Source organism: Thermobia domestica, chromosome 18 (genome assembly GCF_964235325.1).
Source record: "Thermobia domestica chromosome 18, izTheDome1.hap1.1, whole genome shotgun sequence".
Classification (NCBI taxonomy): domain Eukaryota; kingdom Metazoa; phylum Arthropoda; class Insecta; order Zygentoma; family Lepismatidae; genus Thermobia; species Thermobia domestica.
In genome coordinates, this window is record NC_137471.1 from 91,642,837 (window position 1) to 91,670,710 (window position 27,874).

The window sequence follows — 27,874 nt, forward strand, 5'->3', positions numbered from 1 at the left end:
AATTGTTTATAGTAATTCAGTATAATGATTTCACTTGTGTAGGTGTTTTATCTTTTTGTCCTTCTGAAATGACTCTTCACAATTATATTAACAAGTATGTAAAGATCAGTACAACGTATTTTTATCAGAAGTCCTTCGTGAGTCAGCAGACGCATCGCATTTGTGGCCAATTAGTTCCGGTTTCGAGTTCAAATGGGGGACAGTTTCTCTCGGATGTAAGCCGAGAAGCGGTTTGGATTCAGCTTTAAGCGTACGTGGCCTCTTCCAGCATAACCCGGTTGTTGCATAATAACACCAAGACAAAACAAACTTATTTCTATTCATATGTGATATAAATACATAGAGCAAATTATTGAAACCCAAAAAAAACTGGTTTAAACAATAATAATAATAATAATAATAATAATAATAATAATAATAATAATAATAATAATAATAATAATAATAATAATAATAATAATAATAATAAGGGTTTAAACCCAAGAACCCGTTTTTTTTAAATAAAAACCATGGTTTTTGCCAACCCTGCTAAAATGGAACTCCAGGTGAAAGATTGAATCGATCATTGTACTGTACAACCATCCTTCTCCGGTAGTCCATTGCCTAGCACGCTAGTGACTTGAGGTACATGTGGTCCTGGGTTCAACCCCGTTCGATTCCTAGTGGGAGAGCACAAAATATATAATTTCACAACAATTCACTTCCAAAAATCACCCGTCTCCTTTAGCTTAAAATGAATAATCGTGGAACGTTAAGCTAGAAAAAATAATTTTCGATTGCATATCTATTTCTTCCGCAGATGGGAAACTAACTGGTTGTATTTATGTGAACATTTTCTTAAACTTTTTTTTTTTAAAAATTGAAACCAATAAATATTTTTCTCTTTCTTGAAACGAACCTTTAAAAAAAAACTCATTCATTGACACGTTGAAAAAGAAAAGAGACCGAACCACAGACTGAAGCATTGACATGTTTAGTCAATTAATGTAGTGTTCAAGTGAGATTGAAACTTCACACTAAAAGTTACCCGACACCTTGTCAATACATTGATTTGCTTAATTAATGTTAATATTTTTCATGACAATAGTTCTTATAGTGCGGTCCGTAAGTGCAATAATTTGTATGGATCGTGCATTTCCGGTTACCAGCACGAAATTTGGTCAGAGCGTTTAACGTGACATGTAAATGAGAAAAAAGCCGGGAGACAGCTTCTCAATATGTTTCGTGTGACTCTGGGCGCCATCTTGAAAAATGGCCTACTTTTCACAAGTTCCCCAAATTTTGTCCGATTTACACTGTCTTTGGGCTCAAATTCACAGGCAAAACGACTATAGAAGACTGTGAACTGCTAGACAATAACGGCAAGAACTTTAATTTCTTGAGGGGGGTTAGTGAAAGGGCACAGGTATTCTGGGGGGGCAGTTATTTTGTGTACACCAAAAATAAGACTATTGTGTTACTTTACCTATATATCAAGTCAGCATCTCTGGGAAGGGGACTCACGACAGGCCCGTATCCACGGGGGTCATGGGGGGTCACCCCCTAAATTTCTACTGGCCCCTTACGTTTTCACGGTAGGCTTGCAAGAGCAGATATTACAGTTAATATCTGTTGTTACTGTTACAGCACTGTTATTACTGTTTGTGAAAAGTATGCGTGATGGTAATTTCATGCTTTATGTAGAAGTACTCCAGTCCATGTGTCCTTGGTACTTAGCTTTGGACCACGTACACTACGGGAGATGGTTACCAGTCTTTCTTCATACTCTGAAGCATCTTCCAGTTCGTCATCCTGATGTATTTAAGGAATTCACTAAGGGACATTTCACCAGTAGGAAATCTTACCGGCACTTTTCACCGGTCGTATGTCAGACGACCAGCTTCACGAACAGAACAACAAACTGATGAAAAAAAGTGGTTCTCAGTTGCACGTGTCGAGATCACACCACGAGGACACGGATGCATTCCAAAGCAAGTACAGGACACATGTGAAGAACCTAACTGATGTACTTTGTGATACTGGTAATCCTTTTGAAGAAGAGCATCTGTCTACAGTTGGGTTCACCAGACGTATAGCGCCAGAAGATTAGTGCCAGTCTGTCCGCATCGCAGCTACCACAGGAGCCAAAACGTATGAGGACTTCGTTTGTAACCGTCTAATGACATGCAAGCAGTTCATACACGATGCTATAAAGAAAGTTAATATGTAGCTTTTCAACTGTAACTTGTTGAAAGTTCGTTGCAAAGATAAGATGAAACTTGCTAGTGCGCACAAAGATTCTAACCTATTCTGCAAGATGTTCATAGCATGTCAGGAAAGGGAAAGCGATATCAGAGAATTCTTTTCTCATGAGAACACAACTTATCCTCCATCAATATCTGAGTTTTGAGATCTCAGACTTCCTACCTCTAAATCAGATATTTTGAAATGTTTTGAAAAATTTGATGGGTGTACAAGTACTATCATCCCCCAATCCTCTTGTCTTGTCGTCGATGGAGCTATGCTGGTACACCAACTGCAACCAGGAGTAGCGAAAACATTTGCAGAATATGCCGCAGTTGTTAATAACTGCGTTTCATTCACACTTCGAGGCACTAAACGCTTAGACGTGGTCTTTGACCGCTACATTGAAAAGAACTTGAAAACACAGACGCGTCAGAAGCGTGTGCAGGGCGACCGCTTTGTTGTCAAGTCAACGGGACCGCTTCCAAACAATTTCCAGAAGTTCCTTGCAAACGATGACAACACGGAAAGGCTATTTCATTACCTCGCCGAAATAATAACTGCAGCTGATACTTCAGAAAGAGAAATATTCTGCACAAGAGGAAATCAAGTCTTATCCTCTTCCTTAGACTTAGATATTACTGGTATCTCTCCCTCATCCCACATAGAAGCTGATGGAAGAATCCTTCTGCACGTCCGTCATGCCGCAGAGAAGGGACACAAAAGTACAGTTGACTTTCTTTGCGTTTCTGTATCTGTCACCTACTCTGGAGAAACTATGGATTGATTTTGGTTCTGCAAAAATGCGACGTTTCATTCCTATACGCACCATGTGCACGAACTTACCTTCTGGAACGATAGATATACTGTTGTTTTATCACAGTTTTAAGGGCTGTAACACAGTGTAAGCCTTCCTTGGCGTTGGCAAGACAAGTGCATGGAATACGTGTATGGCGTTTAGAGAAGTGGATACAGATTTCCGGGAACTGTCAGTCGTTCATTCTCACGATGTTGTAAGCTACTAATCTCGTATGCTAATCCAGCGATTTGTGACGCTCATGTACGACATATCAAGTACTAGCGAGGAAGTCAACGAAACCAGACGTATTCTATTCAGCAAGAAAAATCACACAATAGACAGAATACCTTCAACTCAAGACGCATTGAATCTCCATACAAGACGATCAACTCTTCAGTGCAAGATGTGGCGACAGTGCCTCGAAAAAGATGTGCATGATGTTGAACCCCTGAACTGGGGTTGGAAGGAAACAGATGACAAACTCAGTTACCAACCTGTGTGGATTGCGTTGAGGAGTGTCTGATAATAGTCGACAATTAGTGACATGAAGTTGTAAACTGCGCTGTATTGGGAAATGTACTTGTATTAAGAACGGTCTCGTCTGTACGTTGCTTTGCGAATGTGAAGGACAATGCTCACAGTGATATCACTATGAACGCAGCAGCTGAACTTTTTTTTAAAATGTGAAATGTATATGAGTTATATAGATATGTAACATTGTAGCAAACGTATTAAAGTTGTAGAATTATTAACTGTACTAGATTGTACTTGATATACAATACCTCTACAATAAAAACTCACAGTGAGGTCGGGTGACCGGGGAGGCCATTCATGCAGTTAACCCTTAATGGACCTTGCCTTTTTAGGTAAATTGTAGAGTTTTAAGCAGCTATTGCAACGAGACTATTTATCGTAGGATGGCCCTGGTTCACACCTCGTTTTTTGTAATAAAGCTGCGTTTCCAACTGTACTAGTCAAATTTCCTTATTGTGTACCTAAAGCGAGAAATTCCCGCCCAAAGTGGGAAAAACGGAAATTACAAAAAAAAAAAAAATGGCACCAATATCTGCCCTTGAACATGCAAGTGGTACATGACACGAACATGCAAGTGGTATCAAAAAACTTTGCTTATAGTGAATGGAATGAGGTATGAAGAATTGTGCTCCCAAAATTAGAGTAGATGCTCTAGCCGATTTACCAATTTCCCCCAAGAATACATTGTCAGTCAATTGTTTTTCAATGAGCTTCAGCATAAAGACTATTCTTTGCAGGAGCATGAATCGTACCTTGTTATCTTTGGAGTGAATCAGCCTTTCGAGTGGTACCACTTGCATGTGGATACCATGTGCCTATGCATGGAAAATTACCTCCAAAGGGAAATTTTGTCAGAAAAATCACTCTTTTTCAAGTTTGGGTCCCTCTCCCCCCCGTGTGTTAACGTTTGGTTCTCAAAATCGCCTAAAACATACTACGTGGTGTATGTAATATCTGTGGAAAATATCAATCTCATATCTTGAAAACTAAGGGCGGTAAAGAAAAGTCCCCCACGTGGAAAGCATAACCCGTACTACTTTAAGGGAAAATCAAAAAAATCCCTGACACGTCCCTATCTATCCGAGGATCATAATTCGAAAACGATTTCGTGTCAAATTAGGGTAGCTGTCAAATGGTACCACTCACACGTCCCTGAGGGGGAAAATCCCGAAAAAGGGAAATTTTTTCCTGAAAAATCTAATTTAAAAAAAAATGGACGCGATTTTCTCGCTTCTGATACACAATAGGGAAATTGTAATAGTACGTTGGAAACAGTACTTCATTACGATTTTAGGATTTAGGATTTAGGATTTAGGATTTGGATTTCTGGGCTTTCGGCATCTAAGGCCATTTAGCCCTTCACGATTTGAGGGATGACGTCCCTCGGCGAGCACACAATCCGGGGAAAGGGAAGGAATAAAGGATTGGGAAAGGAAGGAAGCGGCCTGGGACCTATAAGTTAGGTACCACCCCGGCATTTGCCTGGTGTGAATGAGGAAAACCCAGGAAAACCTCATTCAGGGTGGCTGGCCTGAAAAAGCTGTTACACTTTTTCGACCGAGTGACCCCACCGGGAATCGAACCCGGGACCGCTCGCACCGAAGGCGAGAGCGTTAGCGACTACGCTACGCGGGGCCACTACTTCATTACGAACACAACGACGTACGAACCATGATAATAAATAGGAACGTGTTAAAAAATTTCCAAAAAAAGCTGTAAAATTTACCCAATTTTTTCTTCTTCAATGTTCGTGACGTCACCACCCGTAGGCATCGCACGCGTGACTGGAAAATGCCCATGAAACACGTTCTTTCATGCTTCCACGCTTAAATAAATGCAAAAAAATGGTGTGAAAAGCTTAACTTGAGACTTATAATGCAAATTCCAAAGGTCAACGCTATGGTAAACTAGGGTGCATCGGTGCACTATGTTCCATCGGTCCCTAAAGGGTTAAATGACTAAAATCGGAAAATTTTTGCTATTAACTGTTTCTTATTCCGTTTGGCAGCAGACTGGAGAAGAAGAGAAGTGTTTTCTAAAGTTTTCATGTAAATATTTAGATTCAGTTGCTAGAAGTTAGTCATTTTCCAATATGGCGTCTAGTGTCGACCATAATGATCCTACGAACTGTCTCCCGGTAATTTTCCAACCTTGATTGGACATGCAACAAAATGGCGAACTTTCATGCTGGTAACCAGAAATGCAGGATACTTACGCTAACATACCACACTATATTTTTAAATTGGAAAATATAATTTAATTAGCTTCACATTATGTTTTCTTTTTCGACTCACCGTTACGCACGGGACAGAAAAGTACCCATGCACTTGTTTGGTTGTTCTAAGACTGTTATTATGCAATATCCTTACTAAAGAGATTGATATTTTAAGATTAACATTTGGACATTAACAAGCATTAAAAATTTGCATCCATAATTTAATTTAAATGAATTAAATTACATATCAAAGTCGAACTTTGCTAAGCAGCTCGCTTAGTATTACAATGTCTTTGGGGTATTTGTCTGAGCGCTGGTGGCGTTCAAACCACATAATATTGTGTAACTGTAGAGTTGCTCGATCCTCTGTGCTACCTACCAAACGTTGAGTCTTTTGAACGCCGCCATTGTCAGGTGAAATGCGGGAAAGTGAATTGAAGGGAAACAGTTGGTTTTTGGTTATTTGGTATTATTGATTGTTACTTCACAGTGAAGATTTGCTTTAGTGTGAGTTTTTAAAGTAAGTAATGTGGATTCACAGGCAAGTAACTCAGTGCCAAGTAATATTGTCAGTGATGAACTGAATTGATCAACAAAAGCAATGAGTGGCGCTGAAAAGGCTAGAAAATTTAGACTTAAACATAGGAACAAGGTGAGACTGAAAAATAAAGTGAGAATGCAACGTTATAGGCAAGTTAAAAGATTAACTCTTTTCCTCTCACGTCCCTTTTGCGAAACTCATTCCGCATTGTTTCGTTGTTGACCATTTAGAAGAGGAAAACACTCTAAAATGTGAAGAAAAACAAGGTAATTCAACTTAGATTGGTTCAAGGAAAACGAAAAGAGTGCCACTGTACAGAATGATATATTCACCAAGTGATGAGAGCGACATTAATTCAGAATACAACTTTGAAGACGATTTCATAATGATATGATACTCCAACCCATGGACAATATTAGAGCACGTGTACTTCTCCTAGTGAAATTTTATTGTGGTTCTTCCAGAAATAGGATTAAATATCGGTATGTATGTGTGTCTGAAAGTGATGTAGAAGAAGATGGGGACATTATAGAGTAACAAATCTGAAATACATGGACAACAATTGTACAAAGTTTTGTTTTGATGAAAAGTCTCACTCGATCAAGTTTGAAATATACTTCAAGCATTTAATTTGCTGATAAAGGGTGAAAGAATATACTATAAAGTTCCAGAACCAATAGCCGTTTTTGTAAAGAACTAAAGAGCTTTGAAGCGAATCCATTTGCTCCCTACAAGACTGTCAAACCAACTTAGATATCTACCTTTCTAATGAAAAGAAAAAAAGTGTGATTTACCATGATAATTTGTTTGTAAGCCTTGTGATATATATTTCTATGTAACTTAACGTAGACGTTTTTGGTAGTTTGGTGTAATTTTTCTCAGCAAATTCATGTTTCTTTGAGTTAATATAAAAGTTTATTGTTCATTGTTTAACCTCAATAACAATAAACAGGTATTGAAATCTTAATAACTTAATTTTATTCACTTGCTTGCATAAATCTGTAAATGTCCCGTGCGTAAAGTTACGCACGGGACAACATTTCTATATCTCATGAAATAAATAAGGAGGATAGTAAACAAATTTAATAAGTACCACTAACAGGCTAATAAAAATTCTACTTTGGAGCAAAAGTTTCAATATTTTATCTTCTACAATTACACACGAAAGACGAAGAATACATGTTTTCCGTTACGCACAGGACAGCAAAACATGACATGAGAAAACTACAATTTTTGCCTACCAGAATAAAACATTTATTAAAACAAAATTGTGAAATTTTTGCCAAAGGTCCACTTCATATTTTTTGCTATTGTTCACATAATTACAGATTTAGAATTTAGTTTGAAAATTATTTGAAAATTGGGATATGTGAACAGCATTGAGCATGGTGTAGAACAGATAAAGTTTATGTGGTCAAAATCTAGTAAATATATTTTACAAAAAGATTTTAAACGTTTTAGTAGATAGTTACACAATTTATTAATAGAAAAACACAAACATCAAAGTTTCAAATTAATTTTGAAAATTTACTGACAATGGACCACTTGCCAGAGAATCCCCCATATATATATTACAAAAAAGAAAATTAAAATTTAATACAAACGTGCAAAAATCAGAACACTTCTTCTTGATTAAACGTTCTAATCGTTTACATTTTTAACTTTTGCCCACCAACCAACACGCTGTTACACAAATATTAATGCTCAAGTCTAAATATGGTTACAGCTCTTGTCTTAATAATAAACAATAAAGCATGTTCTTGTTCAGTACCATCACTGTCCATTTTAAAATAATTAAACTAAATCAGCACAGTATACGTTGCAATTAAAGTCTTAACAATACACACTACTGTACAAATACACAAATATTAATGCTCAAACCTAAATGTGGTTATGGTTATTCCCTGCTTTGAAGTAATTAAATTGAAATAATACAGTTTTTAAGTTACAGTTTATTCTTCACAATAGTTCTAAATCGATAATTTCCCTGGACGCTAGTGCAGCGTTTCTCAGCCGCTGTGTAGCGAATAAATGTCAGGTGTGTCGCAAGATTTTAAGTTTGATATCTTCTTATATTTCTGATGGCAATATTCCTTTCTCATCTTCTTGCTTAAAAGACGTAAGTTTCTTTTACGTTAATATGTTTCTATTCAAGAGTCTCACGTAATTTGCTTCTGAGATTTGTATCTTATAGTCGTTCCATATATTTTTTTAAACAAATGTATTATATGTATTTTTATGTGTTTGCTTTTCTGCATCTAGGAAAGAAATCATATGCAAGGGTGTTGCGAAAGTTTGAAACGTACTTTGGTGTGCCCCAAAGGAAAAGAAAAGGGTTGAGAAACGCTGCACTAGTGACATACACTGGCGTCAAACACGAAGGGAGCGACCTTATGAGCGTGATTGTAGGAGCGTATTAGGAATTAGCGTGCCACAGAGACTGAGAGACTGAGATGATTCCCTTTTATAATTAGGATATAGTTTACGCCTGCTATTTTTCATTTCCGATTGACGTAGAAGTTTTGTTCAGAAATAACTTTTACGTTGACAGGAACTGTTCACTATGTTTGAAAGTGAATAGCAACTGAATGTTACAGCAATATAGAATAGATCATATAAAAATAGAGAAGATATTTTCGTGACGATATTTTCTAAATATTCGCGCATGTGCTCACATGCCTTTAATATAAACTCTTGTAACCGCTGCTTTTACAAGATATTATCGCTACGACTGCAAAATAGGTAGAATTCGTAAAACAATTAATAAATAATAATGATAAGTGAATAAGTAGTAAAAATGTGGCCAATATGTTACACCCAGTTATTCACGTATGTGAGTGAGATTCCTTTGTAAATACAGACAAGAGAGCACCGGCGCAAATCTGTTTTCAACATTGGATGGGGGGGGGGGGTAAAACCATTCCCAAAATTATTTTTTTTTCTTAGCGATGTTCAAAATATTTATGAAGTTGAAAAACAATGCTGTGAAGGATCAGAGGAGCAGAGTTGTCTTCAACATTGGGAGGCAGACAGATTTGAGGTTTATTGTGGGGGGGGACATCAATTTCATCTCGCTTTCCCCAAGTGGCAAGAAAGCTTCCAGCCAGTTGGCACGTGCTTAGCGTTTGGCTTTCTACGCTTGCCCTTTCAACGCGTGCTTTCGTACAATCTGCTTTTTGTTGTACTTGCAAATGACACTTTAGATCCTTCGCAGAGTGTCATAGTATCACTGGCCGTTCACTAGCTATTTACTTGCCGTCAGCGTAAAACACTTGCGTCAAGCTTGAATCGAACACTGAATACAACGTTGCTCCCATGTAACTTCGTTGCTGGAATCGAAGTTGCACGTTTTCCAATCTAGCTGGGTGCACGCTTACCGACTTCCACTGCAAGCTTACAGCAAGCGGTTTGCAAGTTGTGTTTGCTACTAGGGTCTTTGTGGAAATTATACACAAATTATCACATTTATGCCCCCAAAAAACACATTTCAAATCGGATTATTGGGGGACAGTCCACCAGTTCCAAGATTGGAGGGGACATGTGTCTCCCATCCCCCCGGGATTTGCGCCAATGCAAGAGAGAATAAATGTAAATTTCTGCTAAATAAGTAAACGTGCGATCAGAGTACGGTATACATTCCCAATGAGAGCTCCTGATTCGCATCTCATGTTAGACTGAATATCCGTGTCTCATACAATCTTAGTGTTGAACGGGAATCAACGAACAAACCACAGTGCAATATACTGACAAGATAGTACAAATATTTGCTGTCAAATATTTTAAAATAAAATACAGCCTACATCTTGTAATTATTTCTGTTGCCACACATTTTACTTAAAGTGCGAAACTTTCTAGTTTCCTTCTCGACACGTGTTTCATATATATATCACTTGTTAGTTCAGTTTCTTCTTCTTCCTTCCTCGATACCTTTAGTGATAAACCAGTCGTTGTTCATTCGCTCTTCCCTGTGATGACCACCCAAAATAATGTTTGTCAAATAAAAACAAAAGGTTCAACAAAGATGTTTGCAATGTTTATCTGCATCTTACACAATACTTTGAGAAAATTATCGTTACCTGGTTCACGCTACAATTTTTATACTTTCTCACAAAGTATGCCGTACTGTATAATCATGTTCAGACGAACTTCAACACCTCTGTCTTTCGCAAACTCTCTATGCTATATTCATAAATAGATAATATGCTATAGCTACGAGAACGTGGGGTTATAGCGGAGACTTTAAAGAAGGAAAGAATATTCCTTTTTTCTGTAATGCTTACATTGAATGTTTATGGAAGGTAATGTTAAAGGCAAAAGAAGTAGAGATGCTGTCAGGGCCGGATTTAGCATTTTGGCGCCCCTAGGCCCAATAATTTTTTCCATCCCCTAATCTGGTTAGTTACTTTCCTAAAAACCTTTATTAAAAAATATATATCAGGCCTATATGTTAATTGGTTAAACACCACTCCACGATGCAATGTTATCATTGCAAGTTTATTGAGGAATTTACTTGGTTCTGGGCTTAACAAAATACCGTTAATATATTAACAAAAGATTGGTGAATAACTTTGGTTTTGTTCAATTTAGCCATTTGGGAAAATAAATTTTAAAAAAACTCTGTAATACATTATAAAATAGTTTTAATCAGAAACACAGCTTACATGAAGTATTTTGATAACGTGATACAAAAACTGTGTTTTAAAGTAAAACTAGACATTTTGTATGTACAAACAGTAAATTGTACTAGTATAAAAACTAACATTTTTCCGTTCGATTACGAGATTGTCGCTCAACGACATCCCTACAGCCAGTTCTCCCGTGTTTGAGATCAATGTTGTAACGAAGTTGATGCATAATGTTGAAAAATAGTTTAACTTTACCAACAATTATTTGTTCCAATGAACTTCAAAATCAGAATGCTTTATTAACCTGATTTTTTTAATCAATTCAAAAAATATGTTAAACTATGGCTATTTATTTTTATTTCTAGATTTTTTTAAAATTGTTTCTCTCGGCCGTGCGCCCCCTGGGAGCTTGCGCCCATAGGCCCGAGCCTACCGGGCCTATTAGGAAATCCGGCCCTGGATGCTGTCTACGATTTATTACGAATCCACGAGTAATGAACCTGCAACATTATCGACTCTTGTTTGCCGTCACCACTATCTTTTCCAGCTCTTCGGATATCTGTTGAATTACAAGTGTAATATTTAGATATTTGTCTGTGACTTCGCAATGCTTGCTTTCACAATAATATTTTAGAGGTAATTTAATTAAAAATCCATTCAAGGATATCCATTCGTTCCCTAAATGCTTACAAAAAGATGTTACTTAAACATGCATCAGACATTATTGAATTCAGAAATTGTAAAATGCACTGAAAAGTAATCCAGAAATTGTAAAGTGTGTTAATCATACCTATATAGGTGCCGAAAACCAAACGTAATTCATCGAAAACTTCTGCGAAATCCTCTCGCCCTTGAAACAATATGAGTAAGTCTCTTTCCCACGAGAAGCAGAACAAATCCCTCTCACCTTGCTTGTGTGCAACCGCGTAATCGGCATAAAACTTTAAAGGCTCCATCTATTTCTTCCACTTTCGCAAGCAGCATTGAGGTAGAAAACGAAATAATTTTTCAGTTACAGTGAAAGCTTGATTACACTGTAAGTATGACCAGATACCCAAAGGACTCTTCTATGACAGTAGGCAAACGCTAGAAACACCCAAACCAGAATATATAACTAGAGGTAACATCAACCATTGTGATTCAAGCTATGTTGGCATTTCTCTCATGGACATCAATCAAGGTTGAGATTCCATGTGAAAATAATATTTGTGTTCAGTCTTCCTCATTCGTATAAGGAATAAATGTACATATATTTTAAAAGCTTTTCTTAGTATTAATTCGGAATAAACGTGACCTGTGAAGTCATTATAGAGCTACATATAATGAAGTTATATACGTATACCGACTTGTAAATAACTGACCTATAGGATATAATCGTGAGAGGTCAACCTTAAGATTTCACTTTCAGTTAAAACCGGAAAGATAGATAAGTAACATGTATAAATATTATTGAATCTGTTCACTGTCAATATAAAACTGCTGATAACAATTAATCATACTTTTAAGACAGATAAAACCAAAGCTTATCTAATGATTTGTAGAAACAATAATTTACCACAAAATTAGGTTAAAAAACACCACGTGACTTTCGCATGGTATTACATATAAGGAAAGCATGATATTTCAAGAAGAAAAGTGAGTTGAGACTGACACAATAAAATTCATATCTCACGTAATTTATTGTCAACATTCGTAAAGGTTTATATGCTAACATGTTAGAATGTTAGATGGATATCGTCAAAAATGTTCAAGTTCCTTCCTCTGCTGCAGTCGGAATGTTCAATTGTTATCTGACAGACTGAAGAAATGAGAGTTAAAATTATTCAAATATTCGTTATTCTACCAACTATTTGGATAATCCTATCATTATTTAAATATACATCATTACAATGCTTGCTCGAATAATTGACTATCATTATTCAAACATTCGTTATTATAATGCTTGTTCGAAAATCTTCCTAACATTCGATATTTTACACACTTGTTTGATTAATTTCCTATCATGTTCAAATAACTAATTATTATTAAAATATTTGTTATTCCAGCTTTGTCCAAATGATTTCCTATTATTGTATTATTCGAATGTTCGTATTCTAATATTATTTATTACAATTCTTGGTCAAATAATTTCCCAACATTATTCAAATATTCGTTAAATCAATTTTATTCAAGTAATTTTCTACCATTATTTGAATATTCGATATTAGAAAAGTTGTTCGATTAATTTGCTATCATATACAAATAACTTTCAATCATTATTCAAATATTCGTTATTTCAATTTTGTTCAAATGATCCTCTATCATTATTCGTATTTTCATATTCGAATATTATTTATTACAATACTTGCTCAAATAATTTTCTATTATTATTCGAATATTCGTTCTTTCAATTTTGTTCAAATAATATCCTATCATTATTCAAACATTCGTTATTCCAGTTTTGTTCAAAAAATCCTATTATTATTTGAGGATTGCTTGCTCGAATACTTGCTCGAATTTAATTGACTATCATTATTCAAACATTCGTTATTATAATACGTTAAACATTTGTTATTAAAATCTTCCTAACATTCTTTGAACATTCGATATTTTACAACACTTGTTCGATTAATTTCCTACCATATTCAAATAACTACTTATTATTATTAAAATATTCGTTATTCCAGCTTTGTCCAAATAATTTCCTATTACTGTATTATTCGAATGTTCATATTCGAATATTCTTTATTACAACATATGCTCAAATGATTTCCCATCATTATTCAAATATTCGCTAGACCAATTTTGTTCAAGTAATTTCCTACCCATTGCTTTTTGAATATTCGATATTACAACACTTGGCCGGTTAATTTCCTATCATATTCGAATATCTTTTTATCATTATTCAAATAATTTTCTATCATTATTCGTATGTTCATATCAATTATTATTTATTCAGATACTTGCTCAAATAATTTCCCATCATCATTCAAATATTCGCTAGACCCATCTTTTTCAAGTAATTTTCTACTCATTGTTCGAATATTCAATATTACAATACTTGTTCGGTTAATTTTCTATCATTATTCGTATGTTCATATTAAGTTACCAGCTCAAATAATTTCTCCATCATTATCCAATTATTCGTTATACCAATTTTGTCAAGTGATTTCCTATCAAACATTCGTTATTACAGTTTTGTTCAAATAATTTCCTATTATTATTTGAATGTTCATATTCGAATATTCTTTATTACAATACTTGCTCAAATAGTTTCCCATCATTATTCAAATATTTGTTATACAAATTTTGTTCAAGTAATTTCCTATCAAACATTCCTTATTACAGTTTTGTTCAAATAATTTCCTATTATAATTCGAATGTTCATGTTCGAATATTCTTTATTACAATACTTGCTCAAATAATTTCGCATCATTATTCAAATATTCTTTATAAAAAATTTTCAACTCATTTCCTACCCATTGTTCTAAAATTCGATATTACAACTCCTGTTCAATTAATTTCCTAGCATATTTCAATAACTTTTTATCATTATTCAAATATTCGTTATTCTAATTGTCCAAATAATTTCTTATTATTTTTGGGATGTCCCCTACTACAATATTGTTCGGGCAATATTCTTTAATTTTGTTCAAATAATATCCTATCATAATTCGAAAATTTCTTATTTCAATACTTGTTCGGATAATTTACTATTACTATTCGAATGTTCATTAATACAAATTTCCAACCATAATTCAAATAATTTCCAACCATTATTTCAATCATCGTTATTAAAATGTTTAAATAATTTTCTATCATTATTCGAATTTCGTAATTCCAATGTTTAAATAATTTACTATCATTATCTAAATATTTATAATCTCCAACTGTTCAAACGATTTCGAATATATGTTGAGACGATAATTGTTCAAATAGTTTTCTATCATTATTTCAATATTTGTTATACAAATTTTGTTCAAGTAATTTCCTGCCATTGTTCGAAAATTCGATATTACAACACTTGTTCGATTAATCTCCTATCATATCCAAATAATTTTCTTCTATTATTATTCAAATATTCCTTATTCAAATAATTTCCTAGCATTATTCGAATGTTTATATTCCAGTATTCTTTATTACAATGCTTGCTCAAATAATTCTCTATCATTATTCAATTATTTGTTATACCAACTTTGTTCAAGTAATTTTCTACCATTAATTGAATATTTGATATTACAGAACTTGTTCGATTAATTTGCTATCATATACAAATAACTTTCAATCATTATCCAAATATTCGTTATTTCAAACTTTGTTCAAATAATCCTCTATCATTATTCGTATGTTTATATTCGAATATTATTCATTACAATACTTGCTCAAATAATTTTCTATCATTATTCGAATATTCGTTCTTTCAATTTTGTTTAAATAATTTCCTATCATTGTTCAAACATTCGTTATTCCAGTTTTGTTCAAAAAAAATCCTATTATTATTATTCGAATTTTCATATTCAAATATTCTTTATTACAACACTTGCTCAAATGATTTCCGATCATTATTCAAATATTCGCTAGACCAATTTTGGTCAAGTAATTTCCTACCCATTGTTCGAATATTCGATATTACAACACTTGTTCGATTAATTTCCTACCATATTCGAATATATTTTTATCATTATTTAAATAATTTTCTATCATTATTCTTATGTTCATGTCCGATTATTATTTATTAAGATACTAGCTCAAATAATTTCTCCATCATTATGTAAATATTTGTTATACCAATTTTGTTCAAGTAATTTCCCATCAAACATTCGTTATTACAGTTTTGTTCAAATAATTGTCTACTATTATTCGAATGTTCATATTTGAATATTCTTTATTATGAAACTTGCTCAAATAATTTCCCATTATTATTCAAACAAATTTTGTTCAAGTAATTTCCTGCCATTGTTCGAATATTAGATAATCACAACACTTGTTCGACTAGTTTCCTGTCATATTTGAATAACGTTCTATCATTATTCAAATATTCATTATTTCATTTTTAAATAATTATCTATCATTATTCGTATATTCTTATTCGAATTTTATTTATTACATACTTGATCAAATTATTCCCCTCAAATTACATAATTTCCCCTCATTATTCAAATATTCTTTATACCAATTTTTCAAAATCATTTCCTACCCATTGTTCGAATATTCCATATTACAACACTTGCTCGATTAATTTCCTATCATATTTGAATAACTTTCTATTATTATTCAAAAATTCGTTATTCCAAATGTTCAGATTATTTCTTATTATTCTTTTTGGGAAATTCACTACTACAATATTCTTCGGATAATATACTTTATTTTAATTTTGTTCAAATAATTTCCTATCATTATTCAAACATTCCTCATTACAATATTTGTTCCAATAATTTCCTATTATTATTCGAATATTCACTATTAAAATAGTTCTTCAAATAATTTATAACCATTACTTCAATATTCGTTATTCCAATGTTTAAATAATTTCCTATCATTATTCGAATTTCGTTCTGAATACTCCCCAACTGTTCAAACAATATCCAAACATAATGTTGATTATTATACTTGTTCGACTAAGCTCCTATCATTATTACAATAAGTGTTTCAATAATTCCCTATCAGTATTCAAATATTTGTAATTGTAAAATTGCTGTTTGATTAACTTCCTACCATTTTTCGACTCGTTCCGACCTCTACAGCTATTTATACACCTTGATGAGCTCTCATTGTCAAGCAGACTGCGGCCAGGCAAATGAAAATAAATTTCAGGCAGTTACGCAACGCCTTGGAGAGTAACACACATCAGCTCGCTCTTGTTGTCAAGATGAAGTGCTCCTGACGCGTTTGCGTATCGGAAACTCTAATCTGCCGCATAGTTATTTACTACAGTCCGTATTGTCAGAAATGTATCGTCTCACTCAGTATTCGGCACATTTTTGTCGAATGTCCTGAATACTCAGATCTCAGAGAGCATCAGGGACTGATTCTTACACTTGAACAAGTATTAGGCAATGATATTGACGTTGTTGAGCGTGTATTTGCTTTTGTTAATGCTTGTAACATTGCTCACGTTCTCTGAGTTTTTTTATTTATTCTTGCTGCATTTTTATCTTTATTCTGGCTTTTTATTGTTTTTTGCTATTTACTATTATTATATATTTCTCTAATGCTAGTATTATTACTATTTCTTGTTCTTGTTATATTATTTTCTCTTGTTACTATTATTACTATTTATTGTTAATGTTATATATTTGTTACTCTCATATATTTATTATTTTCTTTTTTGGGGGTTATATCTATTTTCAGCTGTTTTTTCTTAAGCTTTAATATATTCGTTTTTGAATTTTATTTACGACAGACAGTATTTTTGAGCAGTCGTGTTGATCGTGACGGGGATAAATAGTCTCTTTGCTGACGTCCCTAACAAAATTCAATCAATCAACCCACCATTATTTGAATATTCGTTATTCAGATAATTGTTCGAACATTTACTCATTTATTATTAATAAATTACTGTAAGAATTATTTTCTTTGAATAAGGAATAATAAAAAAAATGAGAAGAATATATTGTTCGTATATTTGAAAAGGTGGGGTTCAGAGTCTGGACTTGTGGACTTCGGAACTTCACTTTTAAATTCAAGCCAATGAACATATTCGATTATGAAATGAATTAGGACTAGTCATATTAAAATGATCCGAATAATTTTCTGCTGTTGTTTGATTTCTTTTTGTTTTGTGAATACAAGGTGTGATCAAAAAGTACGGTAAATGTAGTTGCACAGTGTCACCTATCGATGTTGTATCCACTTCAAATAATAAGTCCGGTAGCCTAAACCTTTGATACAGTCAGTGTCGAGTTTGAACGAGTTGTGACATGTCAGTTGGCTTCCAGAAGCAGAAAAATGAGGAGGTGTTGAGAGGATCTGTCGCACGCCAACATTAAGTTTTGTTCTGAGCTGCAAAAAAGTGTCACAGAAGCTCAAGAAATGTCAAAATCAGTGTATGGCGAAGAAGCAGTGGCATTGAAGACTGTGTGCAAGTGGAATGAGCAATAAAAAGCGACAAAGAGTTGGTTGAAAACGAGCAACGATCGAGACATCCTTCGTCCGTTAAAAACAGATGAAAACGTGCAAAATGTGGCACAAATGATTTGTTCAAACAAGCAAACAAATATTTGAGAGCTTTCCGAAGAACTAAACATCTCGTATGGATCCGTGAAAACCATTTTAACCGCTAGTTAAATGGGCAAATGGCTTCCTTCTTCACCACGAAAACGCGCCGTACCACACCTTGCTTTTGGTCTGCAAGTTTTAGGCCGAAAAATATATATGCATATTCCTGTCTGTTTATATTCACTGTGCTCTCCCGATATAACACCATGAGACTTCTGGCTCTTCCCAATCATTAAAACCACGTTTAAAGGAAAGCATTTTAACACTATTCTGGCCATTGAGAGGGCCACGACAACGTAGCTGAATGCAGCTCCAAGAAAAGCTTTCTAGAAATGCTTCCAGTCATGGATTCAACGTTGGGATAAGTGCATTGCTAGCCAAAGACAGTACTTTGAAGGAAATTAAATCGAATTTCATGTAAGTTTACTACCTTGTTTCTAATAAAATTATTCACCGTATTTTTTGATCATATCTCCTATTTATTGGAATACACGAATTTTAACTCGTTCATACCTTGTTATCTGATGAGCGCTGCGGAAAAGCAGACGTTAAGGAACCACAAAGCAATGTGATTTAGATAAAACCACAGAAACACAGAGTAGTTTACTACCTGAAATTAAAAAATGAAATGGATCATATTAATTTGCGTGGAAAAATGAATCATATGTGCATAATATATGTATAATGCTAAAAACCTCAAATTAGCTTAATTCATACAAAGTGTGTAAATGTCAAAATGAAAAAAATAACAAGCTTGTCAACAATGAAAGAAGACTTCCTGTATTTTAATGTGTAAATAACAGGTGTGAATTTCGCAGTGCACGTAAGTGTAACCTTGTCAAGGAAGCACTGAATTCCTGCGTTGCCACATTCAATTGAAAGATGCCCCAATTTTGTATATTTTTTCACGTGAATGAAACAACGCAAAATAAAGGGTAATGTTTTACTTTTTCTTTTCTTTTTTTTTAAGTGTATGTATATGTAACTTTGGCAATTCCTTTATTCCCACGTAGAACATAAACGGATTGAGAGAATTTTATGACAGATTCACCATAAAGTCAAGAGTAGCATTGGGTATACGACGTCATGCAAAATCCAATGTGATATACGCTAAATGACATTTTGTAGGCAAAATTCACTTCTGGTGTGAGGGGTTCATGGTTTGATCTTCGGTTACGCGAATTTATTAACTACAAACTTATTCCACATTCTCATTTTGCTAATTACTTCATAATTCTTCACTTCCAGTAATCATCGTCTCCTGTAATCTGAAAGGAATAACCGTCACGCAAAATCCACTGAAGTGGGATGCAAAGTTAGAGATTTCATTTCATTCTCTCTCTCTCTCTCTCTCTCTCTCTCTCTCTCTCTCTCTGTGTGTGTGTGTGTGTGTGTGTGTGTGTGTGTATGTATGTATGTGTGTGTGTGTATCAAATAAAAGAGAACCAAAAGGATTCTAAAGTGTATATATATCCTTTATAGGACAAGAAATGAATGAATAAATCTTTTTGTTTTTTATTTAATCGTAAAATAATTCTTGAACGCATTTGAGGAAATATAGGGTGAGTAGTCTCCAGACACTCATATAACAGAAAAACGACGTGACAAACAGTAATCCGATGTCGAAACCTGTCATAGGCAATGATGATTTTACGGGTTGGCCCGAGGAAATATCTACCCTCCCTCCACGAGTCACGAAATCCCCCCCCCAAGACCATACATCCTATCGTGTTCAATGTAGATTCCCAGTATTATCGTTATACTACTTTATACCTCCAGTATATTGAAATTCCCCACCCCCGGGGAAACTCTTTTGAAATTATAATTAGTCACAAGGGAGAAGGAAACATCCCACCATGCCGTGTAGACAGCCGCCATTTTGGAGTTTGCCATTTTGAATCCAACTTTAAAATTTCAAATAAAAATTGGAGTTGTCATGTAACAAACGAGGCTAGAATATTCCTAGGAATTGATTGCTGTAATTATTTTCTCCATAGCTCTTAGCTTAGGTTAGCTCTTGTGGCTTAAGAAATTTAACATGAGAATGGCTAATCCACATTGAACTGATCCAAGTTAGCTTGTAACTTCAGAAAAGATTGTGAATGATATGGTATGGAATTTGGTGAATTCAAATTGTGCAGCCATACTTCATTGATGAACCTCTTACAGCAGCCGGTTATCTCATATTACTGGATGAGGATATTTCCCATCGTAGCTGTTAGGAGGCAGTAGTTTTCTCACGTTGCTCCAACACGACGAAGTTCCGCCCCATTATAGATGCAGTATCAATTTCCCGGGAGATGAATTTGATGTATCCCCCACAGTCGCGAGACCTAATGCCTTTAGATGTTTACCTCTGAAGTCATCTGAAGGCGCATGTGCATGCAGTCAAGATGAAAGATGTCCAACACCTCCACAACCGCGTTTTTGTTGATATATGATGGCACGTTTTATTTACGTTGGCAGAAAGTGATCTGAAATGTGGTACTGCACTCTTATGGACGTGAAGGAAACAGCTATGTAGGCCTATATTTATACATTTCGGTTGACGTAGTCGTCAGTTACGAATTATTACTTAACTATATAGTATTAAACAAACTTGATTAGAATTGAGTTTATACATTTTCGGTCGTCTTTATTCATAATTAGTTTCTTAAAAGTAATATAATCATCATAGGTATTCTACCATTATTGGCAGGTCACTTGCCGCAACTGCGAAGCTTCCATGTTCCACAGACTTCCGCTAACCTCTTCGCCTTCATGTACGACGTTTTCATATCGTCTATTAATTGTAGTCTCCTTCGCCCCTCCTTTTCTTTCCTGCCACCATATCCTCTCTAGCACATCCCTCATGATAAGTTCCTTCTTAGAAAATGCCCAACCAGTTTATCTTCCTCTTCTTAATAATATGTAAAATTGTTCTTTTCTAACACCATTTCATTCGTTTTCCGCTCGACCGAGCTAATTCTCTCCATTCTTCTCCACACTCACATTTCGAAACATCCGTTTTTCATCATTTTTCCGTAATGTCCATGTTTCTGACTTATACAGTGCAATACTCCACATGAAGAATTTATGAGTTTTTTTCTCAACTCTTTATTGACGGTCCCACAAAATTGTACTTTCTTCCTCCTAAATACTTCTTTCGCCATTTCCATCTTGGCTTTTATTTCACGTAATATACACAATATGAATTAATTTTAAATAATAACACTGACGCAGTTCTGAAACGTATCTAAGCTCAAATGTTTTGTGAATTATTGTTATTCTAAAGTTGTGCTAATTTAATACACGTATAATCGTTATTAAATAGTTTTGCAAGCTATTAATATCAAAGATGAGAAGCAACTGTATATATTGCTGGTAATGAGCAGCACAAAAATGTTTGAAAGATTTATAACTTTTATTTACCATATAAATTTTTAAGTTTACTTTTTAGGAAGAATTAAAGTTTGTAACCGATTTACAGTACAGCACAGTGTTTAAAATGTGGCATATTCAACTATTCTGCACAGCAAAAAGACCTATGCAAAAATATAGCGGCGAATTAGCTACTGAATTTCTAACAGTTGAGCATCTACAGAAGGAGAACGAACACTGGGATAATAGACAACAGTTGGTTCCACTGGAAGATGAAGATATAGAACACCTTCCGTTAACGTGAAAAAAAAAATTACAAATGCAAAAGAATTCACGGGAATCAGATCAAAGCTTCTGATAATGAATATGAATTAGAAGAAGAAGCACGGAGTAACTTTAAAGAAAAGGAATATTTAGGATGCTTTGAACAGTGGATGATCGCTTATCAGATCATTCATTTGAATCTCAACCGTTACAGACTGAGCTTCTCTTGGACAATGATTTTTTTCCAGTCGATACAATCAACGGAAGGTGAAACACAAATTGGACGTAATCGTATTTTGTTTAGAGGAATTCGGAATGGATAAAATGAACGGTAAGGCTTGGAGACGGACTACGACAGGGATTGATTACAACAACTATTGTTATTATAGATTTGGTTAGGTTATGTTAGGTCTAAGTACTTGCATCTCTTATTTCTCCTGAAAATTTTGTATTTTTTACTTACTTCTGGATACCTCCTGCTAAACATTTACCCTAATTTGTGATATCTCTTTCAAATTCATAAAATAATATAATAAAAGTCAAACTCATAAACCATCCTGGTACACATACTATTTAATTTAAACGTTTGCACAGACTATATCCCCTATTAACGCATAATCAAAACATAGGCATGTGCCACTATACCGTACGATTCCATATCTTAACCGTTTCATTCTAGGCACAGACCTCAATCTAAGCAAGACTCATTCCCAACAATACCTTTATGTAACAACGAGGACTAACTACTAACGTGGGTTTGAATTACGATCGGGACTTGAACCTGGCGTAGTTGACGGGTGCACAGACTATTATGCAAAATCAACCCACACAGTATAGGCCGTTACCTATCTCGACTAACATTCGAATCGATTTGACTCCTTGCCTACAGGATACAGATCTGCACAGGCCAGAACTTTAAGCCTGGGTACGGCCCGTCCGTGAATTTATAATGTGAGGCCGATCACAGTCCGAAATATGTTTTGCATTTAGCCCCGAACCGAGAAATATGGTTGTATATTTGAAAAATTACGGCCCGAGACCCGCCCGGGCACGAAGTGATATATACTTTGAGGTCCGAGTCCGGCCCGCGTGCTCGGCACCAGCCCATGCAGACCTCTACTACACGACATCTGTTCCGGCTACGTTTGGATCGTAATGAAAGGTAAATAGAGCACACACATAAAAATAAAGACGGATATTTTTTCTCCCAGGTTGTTAAGACTCCTACACCACGTTCCCTTCTACATTTTTGAAATTTAGAGCGGTCCCGGGTTCGATCTCCCGTGGGGACACTCGGTCGACAAGGTGTAATAGCTTTTCTAGGCCAGCCACTCTCAGTGGGGTTCTTCCTGGATTTTCGTCATTCACATCAGGTAAATGTCGGATAGTACCTAATGTAATGAAACCATGAACTAAGAATTTAAAAAATCATAATTTTTATTCATAAAAAATCATAATGGCAATTCTGTAGGTGAAAATGGAACGAAGTTTTTGTAATATCTTAACTTTTGGATATATGCATAACATTATTTTTAAAAATCACAGGGACAGTATTTGTAATCAAGAAATCGTTGGAAGCAGAAGTAAAATAGTCAAGATTCACCTGTAGTCAAATAACAATGTTTTTCAGTAGTAATTAACAATTCGGATAAAATCACAAAAAAAGATGAAAGCAAACCTCAGGGTAAATTAAAGTTTAAAAATACTTATTTTTACATCATTAGATAACAACAATATTTTTCAGAAAATGTTATTCGGACTTTCTTAAGATTTTGTAAAATTTTATATTGACTTTTGGCAAAGTAAAAAGAAAAAATAATTAAGTCAAACAAGGACAATAGTCCATATAAAATGACCAAGTTTGCAACTAAGAAATCATTCTGCATTCCGGATTCTGGATTCTGCATTCTGGATCCTGCATCAAGCATCGAAATGGAAAATTCTTTAATAAACTACAAATGTAGAAAGAGACCACCGTATGGTAAAACATAAGCAGGATCTGCAATAAGGTAAAGTATGACTACACAGAACTTTAACTGTCTATTTGCACGTGACATGATATTTAGGAAGTCTCTGAAAGTGATAGGCACAAGATTTGAATGTTTAAGTATTCAGCTTATGACTTAGCATTAAGTGAATCTAAAAATTATCTGTTATACAGTTAAGCTAACATACTATGTCTGGTTTTGAACTCAGTACTCTTGGATCTTCACAGTTAAATTATTATATTGTTACAAAAACTATTCACTATACTACTGTTGTAAGCCAATTGTTACATAAATAAAATATTGTCATTTATGACAACAAGAGATTGCAACCATTCGTTTAATTTCCCTTTTTTAATTTGAGGTACGAATTCGCTATTCCTTTTGTAATTGATATAACACAATTTATTTTGATCTTTATTTCTTTAACATTTTAATTCTTTTGGTTCACGGTACATTACTCTTTCGGTAAACATAAGCAATCATGTGACATGTTAAGTAGATATTTTTTTTTCTCTGTGTCAAGAAACAATATCGAATTATTTTAAATTTTCTGTAATGTTTTTGGTTTGAGTTTAGCATTATGTTTGCTAGTTTTCTATACATGTTTTCTTATCCCTTAAAGAGTTTTCGTTACCTTTGGCTACACATTTTTTGATCTTGCCTATTCCGTTTGAAGAGTATTATTTTCAGGTATTGTTCGTTGTGATTATTTGTATACATACTCTCCGCGACGGTAGAGCATTGACAACTGTGGTGAATTTTACGAGGGAAATAGTCTGTGGATATGATGTTGTTTTGCAAGCAGTGCTGGAAGCAAACAGAAAAGGTAATGAACCTATACATAATCGCTGTATTTTACTGCTAACAGTAGACTTACTTATTTATCTCAAAGTAACGCCTTCGTCTCTCGTTTTCGTTCATATAATACTAACATAATTAACAGTGTTCGAATTAATCTTCCAGACGAGAGGGGGATGCTTGTATAATGCCGTATATATATAAGAGGAAAATATTTATCCCAGGCAAACATGTTATATTATTTCTGTGATACGAACCGGGGATGATCTTTTACGAGAGGGGATTTCCCCGCCATTCCTCCCCCCGTTAATTCGAACACTGATAATTAATCATGAATATTTTCAACATTCGTTTCTCATACTCCAGACAATCTTTCACTAATCATTCTCAGGTCAATCCTATTCATTTTCAAACATATATCTTGCTTGAATATTTCATTCAGTTGCAAACCATCAACAGTACTGAGTTGAAACATACTCACTAAACGTGGCGTTTTTAGGGGAATGGCGTCACAGAAGGTTGTATTTGAATTTCCTCTTTTGTCAGTAGAATCATACTTTTACGATAGACCGAGGTAAAAGATTCCTTGAATTGGGGAGTGCAGGGATATTTCACCGACTAACTTAGTTTTCTTTCTGGGGGGAAAGCTAATATTCAGATGCTATGCTCAGATGGTATAGCCTGTATATACATCCATTTCATTATTCTAGGACTTACCTGGACATCACACACATCATCTTACACCACATCACAACAAACAACGTAATATTCACGCACACAATTCTGAACTTCACTAACAATAACATTTACGCACAAGCTATCGAACTCTCATGAGGACACGACATCGCAGGACAATTTTCACTTTTCAGAAAACAAACTTTCTTCCGATACAATTCTTATCATAACATTCCATCTAATAACGGGTGGAGTGTCATTCTTTCGTTTCTAAGTCATTAACCAGAAGTAAACAAACACGGCTAATATGAACATTTTCTTTTTTCCTATTATATAACATTTGCAAAAAGAAAATAGTTTTCAATAATAATACTAATTTACACTATAAACATATTTCTAGCATAAATTTTTGATATTGTGTGACTACCTTACATTGAAATACGACAAAAACACAAAAAGTTTTTTTAAAAATAATAAAAAAAACTAATGCAATCTCTTTTGTCATTATGCAACTGCATTGAGATGTCACTTCAAGAAGTCAGTTCCTTCTCCAGCGACATGTAGTCCACCAGCATGGGCACAACCTTCTGCGAGATACTCCAGTTTCCAGATGCTACTTCCAGTTTCTACAAGGCAGGGGTGGATCCAGGGTGGCGTTCGGGGCGATAACCCCCCAGAAGAGGAAATGTTCTTATTTTATATATATAAATAAAACCCATCCCAAAGTTTGGAGCCCTTAAAAGTAGCAGTATGACAACCTACCGCCCCCCCCTCCAGAAGTCGGTCCTGGATCCGCACCTGCTACAAGGGACATCTTCCAGATGTTCCAGTCTCAGCCTTCGGCTGGACGCTTCTATTCTCTCCAGCGCCTATCACATAGAGATCCAGGCATCTTTCTCCAGAGCCAAACATCATGGTTAGCTAGTCCTTGTAGTTATGCTAAGCTTTTACTTCAGCTGTTCCAGAATCACTACCACACGATCCAGCCTCTTCTCATGTTCCTGTTTCACCACAGATACATCGTCACTTTCATCACCAAGCACCAAAGGTTGCTCCTAACCACGACAGCTCCCGGCTCCAGTTGTTGCCAAAATGTTCAAGAGCCACAGCTGCCTCATCATCATGAAAGTCCAGGATTCGATTCCAGAACTTGGAAAAACAATCACCAGAGCTTTAGCACGATCCACACAACAGACACCGAGATACCCAGCTGTTCTTCATCCACCATCAAGGGTCCTTGCTTCGGACAAGACATAATTACTTCGCAGCTCCCAGCAAAAAGTGACGCCAAGACGCCACACCAAATGCGTAGCTGTTCATCATCCATCGCTGGGGTTCCAACTATGTATCAAGAAGAGGACCATCTACAGAAACCGTCATAAGTTGCCTCCTGTCAGTCGCAGCTCTCCGCCACTGCATTCCCAGAGGAGCAGTTGTAGCTCACTTCATCTCCTATTTCATCCAATCTTCACTTCAATTTATGTTGGGTGAGTAGGGACATTCTTCGTTCATCGATGGCCACGATAAGGACAATTTGAAGACTCCGTTTTTCACCTCCCAGTGTTCGAAGCGAGACAGCAATCATTCAAGTGGACATTATGTTCACCACCAGTGTCTTCACAGTGCTTAGTGTTTGTTAGTGTGTTCACTGTCTACATGAACTATGAATAAAACTAATCATTCAGTGCTTAAAGAAACTAAGAATTAAAAAACTAATGACATACATTAAAAATACTGTTCAGGAATTTTTCTTCCAGTTCGTAGGGTAATGTAATGAAACCATGAACTAAGAATTTAAAAAATCATCATTTTTAATCATAAAAAATCTTAATGGGAATTCTGCAGCTGAAAATGGAACGAAGTTTTAGTAATATTTTAACTTTTGGATATATGCATAACATTATCTTTAAAAATCACAAGGACACTATTTGTAATCAAGAAATCGTTGGAAGCAGAAGTAAAATAGTCAAGAATCACCTGTAATCAAATAACAATGCTTTTCAGTAGTAATTAACAATTCGGATAAAATCACAAAAAAGATGAAAGCAAACCTCAGGGTAAATTAAAGTTCAAAAATACTTATTTTTACATCATTACATAACAACAATATTTTTTCAGAAGATGTTATTCGGACTTTCCTTAGATTTTGTAAATTTGTAGATTGGCTTTTGGCAAAGTAAAAAGAAAAAAATAATTAAGGCAAACAAGGAAAATAGTCCATATAAAATGACCAAGTCTGCAACTAAGAAATCATTCTGCATTCCGGATAATGGATTCTGCATTCTGGATCCTGCATCAAGCACCGAAACGAAAAATTCTTTAATAAACTACAAATGTAGAAAGAGACCACTGTATTGTCAAACCTAAGCAGGATCTGCAATAAGGTAAAGTATGACTACACAGAACTTTAACTGTCTATTTGCATGTGATATGATATTAGGAAGTCTCTGAAGGTGATAGGCAAAAAATTTGAATGTTTAAGTATTCAGTTTATTTCTGTTATAATTGGCTTAGCATTGAGTGAATCTAAATATTATCTGTTATACAGTTAAGCTAACATACTATGTCTGGTTTTGAACTCAGTACTCTTGGATCTTTACAGTTAAATAACACTGGTATACAAAATTTTGCTTATTATTATTTCTTGATGAATTT

The 27,874-nt window shown here is 34.8% G+C and overlaps 1 protein-coding gene across 5 annotated transcripts in view; it reads right to left on the reverse strand.

Moving 5' to 3' along the window:
* Positions 1-27,874, reverse strand: part of axo (axotactin) — a 368,436-nt gene that overhangs the window by 313,069 nt on the left and 27,493 nt on the right. Inside the window, exon 1 of one of the 5 annotated variants that reach the window (XM_081747151.1) lies at positions 18,648-18,740. The exons of the other annotated variants lie outside the window; for them this stretch is intronic. The gene's annotated coding sequence lies outside the window, so the exon portion shown is untranslated. Of the gene's footprint in view, positions 1-18,647; positions 18,741-27,874 lie in introns of those variants that run through there. 5 annotated transcript variants of the gene reach the window in all.